This window comes from Schistocerca gregaria, unplaced genomic scaffold (assembly GCF_023897955.1).
Source record: "Schistocerca gregaria isolate iqSchGreg1 unplaced genomic scaffold, iqSchGreg1.2 ptg000313l, whole genome shotgun sequence".
Classification (NCBI taxonomy): domain Eukaryota; kingdom Metazoa; phylum Arthropoda; class Insecta; order Orthoptera; family Acrididae; genus Schistocerca; species Schistocerca gregaria.
In genome coordinates this window covers 2,650,999-2,663,642 of record NW_026061791.1, presented here as the reverse complement: position 1 = coordinate 2,663,642, position 12,644 = coordinate 2,650,999, and positions in this window count along the sequence as shown.

The window sequence follows — 12,644 nt, the reverse complement described above, 5'->3', positions numbered from 1 at the left end:
GGACATGAGCTAGGACCTTAAGATTCTGCATGAAAGGAGGACTAGCAGCCGAGTTGCACGGGAGAATGTGAAAGTGTTCATATGTAGTAAAAACCTGAGAAATCCGTCCGTTTTCGTCATTTGTTATCGAATCGACCTAAAGCCAGATCATGACATTGGCCGCTCTTCTCTCTGAAATCGTCGTAATTATCGTCTGCAAAGCTATGTCTCGTGCTCCGGAATGCGGAGACACTAAAAGCACCATAGTAGAAAACAGATGAAGCTTCTAGGTTTATGTAATAGCCAGTAGCATATAGTACAGTTCAAGTTTTAGGTATCGATTATTGACTTTTTACCCTTCTTTGGTGAATTGGACATGAGCAAGGACCTTAAGAATCTGCATGAAAGGAGGACTAGCAGCCGAGTGGCACGGGAGAATGTGAAAAGTGTTCATATGTTGTAAAAACCTGAGAAATCCGTCCGTTTTCGACATTTGTTATCGAATCGACTAAAAGCCAGATCGTCACTTGGACGCTCTTCTCTCTGGAACGGTTGTACTTATCGTCTGCAAAGCTATGTCGCGTGCTGCGGTATGCGGAGACACTAAATGCACCGTAGTAGAACACAGATGAAGCTTCTAAGTTGATGTAATAGCCAGTAAGAAGTAGTACAATTCAAGTTTTAGGTAGTGATTATTGACTTTTTATCTGGCTTTGGTGCCTTTTACATAAGCTAGGACGTTAAGATTCTGCATGAAAGGAGGACTAGCAGCCGAGTTGCACGGGACAATGTGAAAAGTGTTCATATGTAGTAAAAACCTGAGAAATCCGTCCGTTTCCGTCATTTGTTATCGAATCGACTTAAAAGCCAGATCGTCACATTGGCCGCTCTTCTCTCTGAAACGGTTGTACTTATCGTCTGCAAAGCTATGTCGCGTGCTGCGGTATGCGGAGACTCTAAGAGCACCATAGTAGAAAACAGATGAAGCTTCTTAGTTGATGTAATAGCCAGTAAGAAGTAGTAAAATTCAAGTTTTAGGTATCGATTATTGACTTTTTAGCTGGCTTTGGTGCCTTGGACATGAGCTAGGACCTTAAGATTCTGCATGAAAGGGGAACTAGCACCCGAGTTGCACGGGAGAATGTGAAAAGTGTTCATATGTAATAAAAACCTGAGAAATCCTTCCGTTTTCGTCATTTGTTATCGACTCAACTTAAAGCCAGATCATCACATTGGCCGCTCTTCTCTCTGAAACGGTCGTAATTATCGTCTGCAAAGCTATGTCTCGTGCTCCGGTATGCGGAGACACTAAAAGCACCATAGTAGAACACAGATGAAGCTTCTAAGTTGATGAAATAGCCAGTAAGATATAGTACAATTCAAGTTTTAGGTATCGATTATTGACTTTTTAGCTGGCTTTGGTGCCTTGGACATGAGCTAGGACCTTAAGATTCTGCATGAAAGGAGGGCTAGCAGCAGAGTTGCACGGGACAATGTGAAAAGTGTTCATATGTAGTAAAAACCTGAGAAATCCGTCCGTTTTCGTCATTTGTTATCGAATCGACTTAAAGCCAGATCGTCACATTGGCCGCTCTTCTCTCTGAAACGGTTGTACTTATCGTCTGCAAAGCTATGTCGCGTGCTGCGGTATGCGGAGACACTAAAAGGACCATAGTAGAACACAGATGAAGCCTCTAAGATGATGTAATTGCCAGTAAGAAGTAGTACAATTCAAGTTTTAGGTATCGATTATTGAATTTTTAGCTGGCTTTGGTGCCTTGGACATGAGCTAGGACCTTAAGATGCTGCATGAAAGGAGGACTAGCAGCCGAGTTGCACGGGAGAATGTGAAAGTGTTCATATGTAGTAAAAACCTGAGAAATCCGTCCGTTTTCGTCATTTGTTATCGAATCGACTTAAAGCCAGATCGTCACATTGGCCGCTCTTCTCTCTGAAACGGTTGTACTTATCGTCTGCAAAGCTATGTCGCGTGCTGCGGTATGCGGAGGCACAAAAAGCACCATAGTAGAACACAGATGAAGCTTCTAAGTTGATGTAATAGCAAGTAAGAAGTAGTACAATTCTATGTTTTGGTACTGATTATTGACTTTTTAGCTGGCTTTGGTGCCTTGGACATGAGCTAGGACCTTAAGATTCTGCATGAAAGGAGGACTAGCAGCCGAGTTGCACGGGAGAATGTGAAAGTGTTCATATGTAGTAAAAACCTGAGAAATCCGTCCGTTTTCGTCATTTGTTATCGAATCGACTTAAAGCCAGATCGTCACATTGGCCGCTCTTCTCTCTGAAACGGTTGTACTTATCGTCTGCAAAGCTATGTCGCGTGCTGCGGTATGCGGAGACACTAAAAGCACCATAGTAGAACACAGATGAAGCTTCTATGATGATGTAATAGCCAGTAAGAAGTAGTACAATTCAAGTTTTAGGTATCGATTATTGATTATTTAGCTGGCTTTGGTGCCTTGGACTTGAGCTAGGACCTTAAGATTCTGCATGAAAGGAGGACAAGCAGCCGAGTTGCACGGGAGAGTGTGAAAAGTGTTCACATGTAGTAAAAACCTGAGAAATCCGTCCGTTTTCGTCATTTGTTATCGAATCGACTTAAAGCCAGATCGTCACATTTGCCGCTCTTCACTCTGAAACGGTTACACTTATCGTCTGCAAAGCTATGTCGCGTGCTGCGGTATGCGCAGACACTAAAAGCACCATAGTAGAACACAGATGAAGCTTCTAAGTTGATGTAATAGCCAGTTAGAAGTAGTACAACTCTATGTTTTGGTACTGATTATTGACTTTTTAGCTGGCTTTGGTGCATTGGACATGAGCTAGGACCTTAAGATTCTGCATGAAAGGAGGACTAGCAGCAGAGTTGCACGGGACAATGTGAAAAGTGTTCATATGTAGTAAAAACCTGAGAAATCCGTCCCTTTTCGTCATTTGTTATCGAATCAACTTAATGCCAGATCGTCACATTGGCCGCTCTTCTCTCTGAAACGGTTGTACTTATCGTCTGCAAAGCTATGTCGCGTGCTGCGGTATGCGGAGACACTAAAAGGACCATAGTAGAACACAGATGAAGCCTCTAAGATGATGTAATTGCCAGTAAGAAGTAGTACAATTCAAGTTTTAGGTATCGATTATTGAATTTTTAGCTGGCTTTGGTGCCTTGGACATGAGCTAGGACCTTAAGATGCTGCATGAAAGGAGGACTAGCAGCCGAGTTGCACGGGAGAATGTGAAAGTGTTCATATGTAGTAAAAACCTGAGAAATCCGTCCGTTTTCGTCATTTGTTATCGAATCGACTTAAAGCCAGATCGTCACATTGGCCGCTCTTCTCTCTGAAACGGTTGTACTTATCGTCTGTAAAGCTATGTCGCGTGCTGCGGTATGCGGAGACACAAAAAGCACCATAGTAGAACACAGATGAAGCTTCTAAGTTGATGTAATAGCAAGTAAGAAGTAGTACAATTCTATGTTTTGGTACTGATTATTGAATTTTTAGCTGGCTTTGGTGCCTTGGACATGAGCTAGGACCTTAAGATTCTGCATGAAAGAAGGACTAGCAGCCGAGTTGCACGGGAGAATGTGAAAGTGTTCATATGTAGTAAAAACCTGAGAAATCCGTCCGTTTTCGTCATTTGTTATCGAATCGACTTAAAGCCAGATCGTCACATTGGCCGCTCTTCTCTCTGAAACGGTTGTACTTATCGTCTGCAAAGCTATGTCGCGTGCTGCGGTATGCGGAGACACAAAAAGCACCATAGTAGAACACAGACGAAGCTTCTATGATGATGTAATAGCCAGTAAGAAGTAGTACAATTCAAGTTTTAGGTATCGATTATTGATTTTTTAGCTGGCTTTGGTGCCTTGGACATGAGCTAGGACCTTAAGATTCTGCATGAAAGGAGGACTAGAAGCCGAGTTGCACGGGAGAATGTGAAAAGTGTTCATATGTAGTAAAAACCAGACAAATCCGTCCGTTTTCGTCATTTGTTATCGAATCGACTTAAAGCCAGATCATGACATTGGCCGCTCTTCTCTCTGAAATCGCCGTAATTATCGTCTGCAAAGCTATGTCTCGTGCTCCGGAATGCGGAGACACTAAAAGCAGCATAGTAGAAAACAGATGAAGCTTCTAAGTTTATGTAATAGCCAGTAGGAAATAGTACAGTTCAAGTTTTAGGTATCGATTATTGACTTTTTACCCTTCTTTGGTGACTTGGACATGAGCAAGGACCTTAAGAATCTGCATGAAAGGAGGACTAGCAGCCGAGTTGCACGGGAGAATGTGAAAAGTGTTCATATGTTGTAAAAACCTGAGAAATCCGTCCGTTTTCGATATTTGTTATCGAATCGACTTAAAGCCAGATCGTCACTTGGACGCTCTTCTCTCTGGAACGGTTGTACTTATCGTCTGCAAAGCTATGTCGCGTGCTGCGGTATGCGGAGACACTAAATGCACCATAGTAGAACACAGATGAAGCTTCTAAGTTGATGTAATAGCCAGGAAGAAGTAGTACAATTCAAGTTTTAGGTAGTGATTATTGACTTTTTAGCTGGCTTTGGTGCCTTGGACATGAGCTAGGACCTTAAGATTCTGCATGAAAGGAGAACTAGCACCCGAGTTGCACGGGAGAATGTGAAAAGTGTTCATATGTAGTAAAAACCTAGAAATCCGTCCGTTTTCGTCATTTGTTATCGAATCGACTTAAAGCCAGATCGTCACATTGGCCGCTCTTCTCTCTGAAACGTTGTACTTATCGTCTGCAAAGCTATGTCGCGTGCTGCGGTATGCGGAGACACTAAAAGGACCATAGTAGAACACAGATGAAGCCTCTAAGATGATGTAATTGCCAGTAAGAAGTAGTACAATTCAAGTTTTAGGTATCGATTATTGACTTTTTAGCTGGCTTTGGTGCCTTGGACTTGAGCTAGGACCTTAAGATTCTGCATGAAAGGAGGACTAGAAGCCGAGTTGCACGGGAGAGTGTGAAAAGTGTTCACATGTAGTAAAAACCTGAGAAATCCGTCCGTTTTCGTCATTTGTTATCGAATCGACTTAAAGCCAGATCGTCACATTTGCCGCTCTTCACTCTGAAACGGTTATACTTATCGTCTGCAAAGCTATGTCGCGTGCTGCGGTATGCGCAGACACTAAAAGCACCATAGTAGAACACAGATGAAGCTTCTAAGTTGATGTAATAGCCAGTTAGAAGTAGTACAACTCTATGTTTTGGTACTGATTATTGACTTTTTAGCTGGCTTTGGTGCCTTGGACATGAGCTAGGACCTTAAGATTCTGCATGAAAGGAGGACTAGCAGCAGAGTTGCACGGGACAATGTGAAAAGTGTTCATATGTAGTAAAAACCTGAGAAATCCGTCCGTTTTCGTCATTTGTTATCGAATCGACTTAAAGCCAGATCGTCACATTGGCCGCTCTTCTCTCTGAAACGGTTGTACTTATCGTCTGCAAAGCTATGTCGCGTGCTGCGGTATGCGGAGACACTAAAAGGACCATAGTAGAACACAGATGAAGCCTCTAAGATGATGTAATTGCCAGTAAGAAGTAGTACAATTCAAGTTTTAGGTATCGATTATTGAATTTTTAGCTGGCTTTGGTGCCTTGGACATGAGCTAGGACCTTAAGATTCTGCATGAAAGGAGGACTAGCAGCCGAGTTGCACGGGAGAATGTGAAAGTGTTCATATGTAGTAAAAACCTGAGAAATCCGTCCGTTTTCGTAATTTGTTATCGAATCGACTTAAAGCCAGATCGTCACATTGGCCGCTCTTCTCTCTGAAACGGTTGTACTTATCGTCTGCAAAGCTATGTCGCGTGCTGCGGTATGCGGAGACACAAAAAGCACCATAGTAGAACACAGATGAAGCTTCTAAATTGATGTAATAGCAAGTAAGAAGTAGTACAATTGTATGTTTTGGTACTGATTATTGACTTTTTAGCTGGCTTTGGTGCCTTGGACATGAGCTAGGACCTTAAGATTCTGCATGAAAGGAGGACTAGCAGCCGAGTTGCACGGGAGAATGTGAAAGTGTTCATATGTAGTAAAAACCTGAGAAATTCGTCCGTTTTCGTCATTTGTTATCGAATCGACTTAAAGCCAGATCGTCACATTGGCCGCTCTTCTCTCTGAAACGGTTGTACTTATCGTCTGCAAAGCTATGTCGCGTGCTGCGGTATGCGCAGACACTAAAAGCACCATAGTAGAACACAGATGAAGCTTCTAAGTTGATGTAATAGCCAGTTAGAAGTAGTACAACTCTATGTTTTGGTACTGATTATTGACTTTTTAGCTGGCTTTGGTGCCTTGGACATGAGCTAGGACCTTAAGATTCTGCATGAAAGGAGGACTAGCAGCCGAGTTGCACGGGAGAATGTGGAATGTGTTCATATGTAGTAAAAACCTAGAAATCCGTCCGTTTTCGTCATTTGTTATCGAATCGACTTAAAGCCAGATCGTCACATTGGCCGCTCTTCTCTCTGAAACGTTGTACTTATCGTCTGCAAAGCTATGTCGCGTGCTGCGGTATGCGGACACACTAAAAGGACCATAGTAGAACACAGATGAAGCCTCTAAGATGATGTAATTGCCAGTAAGAAGTAGTACAATTCAAGTTTTAGGTATCGATTATTGACTTTTTAGCTGGCTTTGGTGCCTTGCACTTGAGCTATGACCTTAAGATTCTGCATGAAAGGAGGACTAGCAGCCGAGTTGCACGGGAGAGTGTGAAAAGTGTTCACATGTAGTAAAAACCTGAGAAATCCGTCCGTTTTCGTCATTTGTTATCGAATCGACTTAAAGCCAGATCGTCACATTTGCCGCTCTTCACTCTGAAACGGTTATACTTATCGTCTGCAAAGCTATGTCGCGTGCTGCGGTATGCGCAGACACTAAAAGCACCATAGTAGAACACAGATGAAGCTTCTAAGTTGATGTAATAGCCAGTTAGAAGTAGTACAACTCTATGTTTTGGTACTGATTATTGACTTTTTAGCTGGCTTTGGTGCCTTGGACATGAGCTAGGACCTTAAGATTCTGCATGAAAGGAGGACTAGCAGCAGAGTTGCACGGGACAATGTGAAAAGTGTTCATATGTAGTAAAAACCTGAGAAATCCGTCCGTTTTCGTCATTTGTTATCGAATCGACTTAAAGCCAGATCGTCACATTGGCCGCTCTTCTCTCTGAATCGGTTGTACTTATCGTCTGCAAAGCTATGTCGCGTGCTGCGGTATGCGGAGACACTAAAAGGACCATAGTAGAACACAGATGAAGCCTCTAAGATGATGTAATTGCCAGTAAGAAGTAGTACAATTCAAGTTTTAGGTATCGATTATTGAATTTTTAGCTGGCTTTGGTGCCTTGGACATGAGCTAGGACCTTAAGATTCTGCATGAAAGGAGGACTAGCAGCCGAGTTGCACGGGAGAATGTGAAAGTGTTCATATGTAGTAAAAACCTGAGAAATCCGTCCGTTTTCGTCATTTGTTATCGAATCGACTTAAAGCCAGATCGTCACATTGGCCGCTCTTCTGTCTGAAACGGTTGTACTTATCGTCTGCAAAGCTATGTCGCGTGCTGCGGTATGCGGAGACACAAAAAGCACCATAGTAGAACACAGATGAAGCTTCTAAGTTGATGTAATAGCAAGTAAGAAGTAGTACAATTCTATGTTTTGGCACTGATTATTGACTTTTTAGCTGGCTTTGGTGCCTTGGACATGAGCTAGGACCTTAAGATTCTGCATGAAAGGAGGACTAGCAGCCGAGTTGCACGGGAGAATGTGAAAGTGTTCATATGTTGTAAAAATCTGAGAAATCCGTCCGTTTTCGACATTTGTTATCGAATCGACTTAAAGCCAGATCGTCACTTGGCCGCTCTTCTCTCTGGAACGGTTGTACTTATCGTCTGCAAAGCTATGTCGCGTGCTGCGGTATGCGGAGACACTAAATGCACCATAGTAGAACACAGATGAAGCTTCTAAGTTGATGTAATAGCCAGTAAGAAGTAGTACAATTCAAGTTTTAGGTAAAGATTATTGACTTTTTATCTGGCTTTGGTGCCTTTTACATGAGCTAGGACGTTAAGATTCTGCATGAAAGGAGGACTAGCAGCCGAGTTGCACGGGAGAATGTGGAATGTGTTCATATGTAGTAAAAACCTAGAAATCCGTCCGTTTTCGTCATTTGTTATCGAATCGACTTAAAGCCAGATCGTCACATTGGCAGCTCTTCACTCTGAAACGGTCATACTTATCGTCTGCAAAGCTATGTCGCGTGCTGCGGTATGCGCAGACACTAAAAGCACCATAGTAGAACACAGATGAAGCTTCTAAGTTGATGTAATAGCCAGTTAGAAGTAGTACAACTCTATGTTTTGGTACTGATTATTGACTTTTTAGCTGGCTTTGGTGCCTTGGACATGAGCTAGGACCTTAAGATTCTGCATGAAAGGAGGACTAGCAGCAGAGTTGCACGGGACAATGTGAAAAGTGTTCATATGTAGTAAAAACCTGAGAAATCCGTCCGTTTTCGTCATTTGTTATCGAATCGACTTAAAGCCAGATCGTCACATTGGCCGCTCTTCTCTCTGAAACGGTTGTACTTATCGTCTGCAAAGCTATGTCGCGTGCTGCGGTATGCGGAGACACTAAAAGGACCATAGTAGAACACAGATGAAGCCTCTAAGATGATGTAATTGCCAGTAAGAAGTAGTACAATTCAAGTTTTAGGTATCGATTATTGACTTTTTAGCTGGCTTTGGTGCCTTGCACTTGAGCTATGACCTTAAGATTCTGCATGAAAGGAGGACTAGCAGCCGAGTTGCACGGGAGAGTGTGAAAAGTGTTCACATGTAGTAAAAACCTGAGAAATCCGTCCGTTTTCGTCATTTGTTATCGAATCGACTTAAAGCCAGATCGTCACATTGGCCGCTCTTCTGTCTGAAACGGTTGTACTTATCGTCTGCAAAGCTATGTCGCGTGCTGCGGTATGCGGAGACACAAAAAGCACCATAGTAGAACACAGATGAAGCTTCTAAGTTGATGTAATAGCAAGTAAGAAGTAGTACAATTCTATGTTTTGGTACTGATTATTGACTTTTTAGCTGGCTTTGGTGCCTTGGACATGAGCTAGGACCTTAAGATTCTGCATGAAAGGAGGACTAGCAGCCGAGTTGCACGGGAGAATGTGAAAGTGTTCATATGTTGTAAAAATCTGAGAAATCCGTCCGTTTTCGACATTTGTTATCGAATCGACTTAAAGCCAGATCGTCACTTGGCCGCTCTTCTCTCTGGAACGGTTGTACTTATCGTCTGCAAAGCTATGTCGCGTGCTGCGGTATGCGGAGACACTAAATGCACCATAGTAGAACACAGATGAAGCTTCTAAGTTGATGTAATAGCCAGTAAGAAGTAGTACAATTCAAGTTTTAGGTAAAGATTATTGACTTTTTATCTGGCTTTGGAGCCTTTTACATGAGCTAGGACGTTAAGATTCTGCATGAAAGGAGGACTAGCAGCCGAGTTGCACGGGAGAATGTAGAATGTGTTCATATGTAGTAAAAACCTAGAAATCCGTCCGTTTTCGTCATTTGTTATCGAATCGACTTAAAGCCAGATCGTCACATTGGCCGCTCTTCACTCTGAAACGGTCATACTTATCGTCTGCAAAGCTATGTCGCGTGCTGCGGTATGCGCAGACACTAAAAGCACCATAGTAGAACACAGATGAAGCTTCTAAGTTGATGTAATAGCCAGTTAGAAGTAGTACAACTCTATGTTTTGGTACTGATTATTGACTTTTTAGCTGGCTTTGGTGCCTTGGACATGAGCTAGGACCTTAAGATTCTGCATGAAAGGAGGACTAGCAGCAGAGTTGCACGGGACAATGTGAAAAGTGTTCATATGTAGTAAAAACCTGAGAAATCCGTCCGTTTTCGTCATTTGTTATCGAATCGACTTAAAGCCAGATCGTCACATTGGCCGCTCTTCTCTCTGAAACGGTTGTACTTATCGTCTGCAAAGCTATGTCGCGTGCTGCGGTATGCGGAGACACTAAAAGGACCATAGTAGAACACAGATGAAGCCTCTAAGATGATGTAATTGCCAGTAAGAAGTAGTACAATTCAAGTTTTAGGTATCGATTATTGAATTTTTAGCTGGCTTTGGTGCCTTGGACATGAGCTAGGACCTTAAGATTCTGCATGAAAGGAGGACTAGCAGCCGAGTTGCACGGAAGAATGTGAAAGTGTTCATATGTAGTAAAAACCTGAGAAATCCGTCCGTTTTCGTCATTTGTTATCGAATCGACTTAAAGCCAGATCGTCACATTGGCCGCTCTTCTCTCTGAAACGGTTGTACTTATCGTCTGCAAAGCTATGTCGCGTGCTGCGGTATGCGGAGACACAAAAAGCACCATAGTAGAACACAGATGAAGCTTCTAAGTTTATGTAATAGCCAGTAGGATATAGTACAGTTCAAGTTTTAGGTATCGATTATTGACTTTTTACCCTTCTTTGGTGACTTGGACATGAGCAAGGACCTTAAGAATCTGCATGAAATTAGGACTAGCAGCCGAGTTGCACGGGAGAATGTGAAAAGTGTTCATATGTTGTAAAAACCTGAGAAATCCGTCCGTTTTCGACATTTGTTATCGAATCGACTTAAAGCCAGATCGTCACTTGGCCGCTCTTCTCTCTGGAACGGTTGTACTTATCGTCTGCAAAGCTATGTCGCGTGCTGCGGTATGCGGAGACACTAAATGCACCATAGTAGAACACTGATGAAGCTTCTAAGTTGATGTAATAGCCAGTAAGAAGTAGTACAATTCAAGTTTTAGGTAGTGATTATTGACTTTTTATCTGGCTTTGGTGCCTTTTACATGAGATAGGACGTTAAGATTCTGCATGAAAGGAGGACTAGCAGCCGAGTTGCACGGGACAATGTGAAAAGTGTTCATATGTAGTAAAAACCTGAGAAATCCGTCCGTTTCCGTCATTTGTTATCGAATCGACTTAAAAGCCAGATCGTCACATTGGCCGCTCTTCTCTCTGAAACGGTTGTACTTATCGTCTGCAAAGCTATGTCGCGTGCTGCGGTATGCGGAGACTCTAAGAGCATTATAGTAGAACACAGATGAAGCTTCTAAGTTGATGTAATAGCCAGTATTAAGTAGTAAAATTCAAGTTTTAGGTATCGATTATTGCCTTTTTAGCTGGCTTTGGTGCCTTGGACATGAGCTAGGACCTTAAGATTCTGCATGAAAGGAGAACTAGCACCCGAGTTGCACGGGAGAATGTGAAAAGTGTTCATATGTAGTAAAAACCTGAGAAATCCGTCCGTTTTCGTCATTTGTTATCGACTCAACTTAAAGCCAGATCATCACATTGGCCGCTCTTCTCTCTGAAACGGTCGTAATTATCGTCTGCAAAGCTATGTCTCGTGCTCCGGTATGCGGAGACACTAAAAGCACCATAGTAGAACACAGATGAAGCTTCTAAGTTGATGAAATAGCCAGTAAGATATAGTACAATTCAAGTTTTAGGTATCGATTATTGACTTTTTAGCTGGCTTTGGTGCCTTGGACATGAGCTAGGACCTTAAGATTCTGCATGAAAGGAGGACTAGCAGCCGAGTTGCACGGGAGAATGTGGAATGTGTTCATATGTAGTAAAAACCTAGAAATCCGTCCGTTTTCGTCATTTGTTATCGAATCGACTTAAAGCCAGATCGTCACATTGGCCGCTCTTCTCTCTGAAACGGTTGTACTTATCGTCTGCAAAGCTATGTCGCGTGCTGCGGTATGCGGAGACACTAAAAGGACCATAGTAGAACACAGATGAAGCTTCTAAGTTGATGTAATAGCCAGTTAGAAGTAGTACAACTCTATGTTTTGGTACTGATTATTGACTTTTTAGCTGGCTTTGGTGCCTTGGACATGAGCTAGGACCTTAAGATTCTGCATGAAAGGAGGACTAGCAGCAGAGTTGCACGGGACAATGTGAAAACTGTTCATATGTTGTAAAAACCTGAGAAATCCGTCCGTTTTCGACATTTGTTATCGAATCGACTTAAAGCCAGATCGTCACATTGGCCGCTCTTCTCTCTGAAACGGTTGTACTTATCGTCTGCAAAGCTATGTCGCGTGCTGCGGTATACGGAGACACTAAAAGGACCATAGTAGCACACAGATGAAGCTTCTAAGATGATGTAATTGCCAGTAAGAAGTAGTACAATTCAAGTTTTAGGTATCGATTATTGAATTTTTAGCTGGCTTTGGTGCCTTGGACATGAGTTAGGACCTTAAGATTCTGCATGAAAGGAGGACTAGCAGCCGAGTTGCACGGGAGAATGTGAAAGTGTTCATATGTAGTAAAAACCTGAGAAATCCGTCCGTTTTCGTCATTTGTTATCGAATCGACTTAAAGCCAGATCGTTACATTGGCCGCTCTTCTCTATGAAACGGTTGTACTTATGGTCTGCAAAGCTGTGTCGCGTGCTGCGGTATGCGGAGACACTAAAAGCACCATAGTAGAAAACAGATGAAGCTTCTAAGTTTATGTAATAGCCAGTAGGATATAGTACAGTTCAAGTTTTAGGTATCGATTATTGACTTTTTACCCTTCTTTGG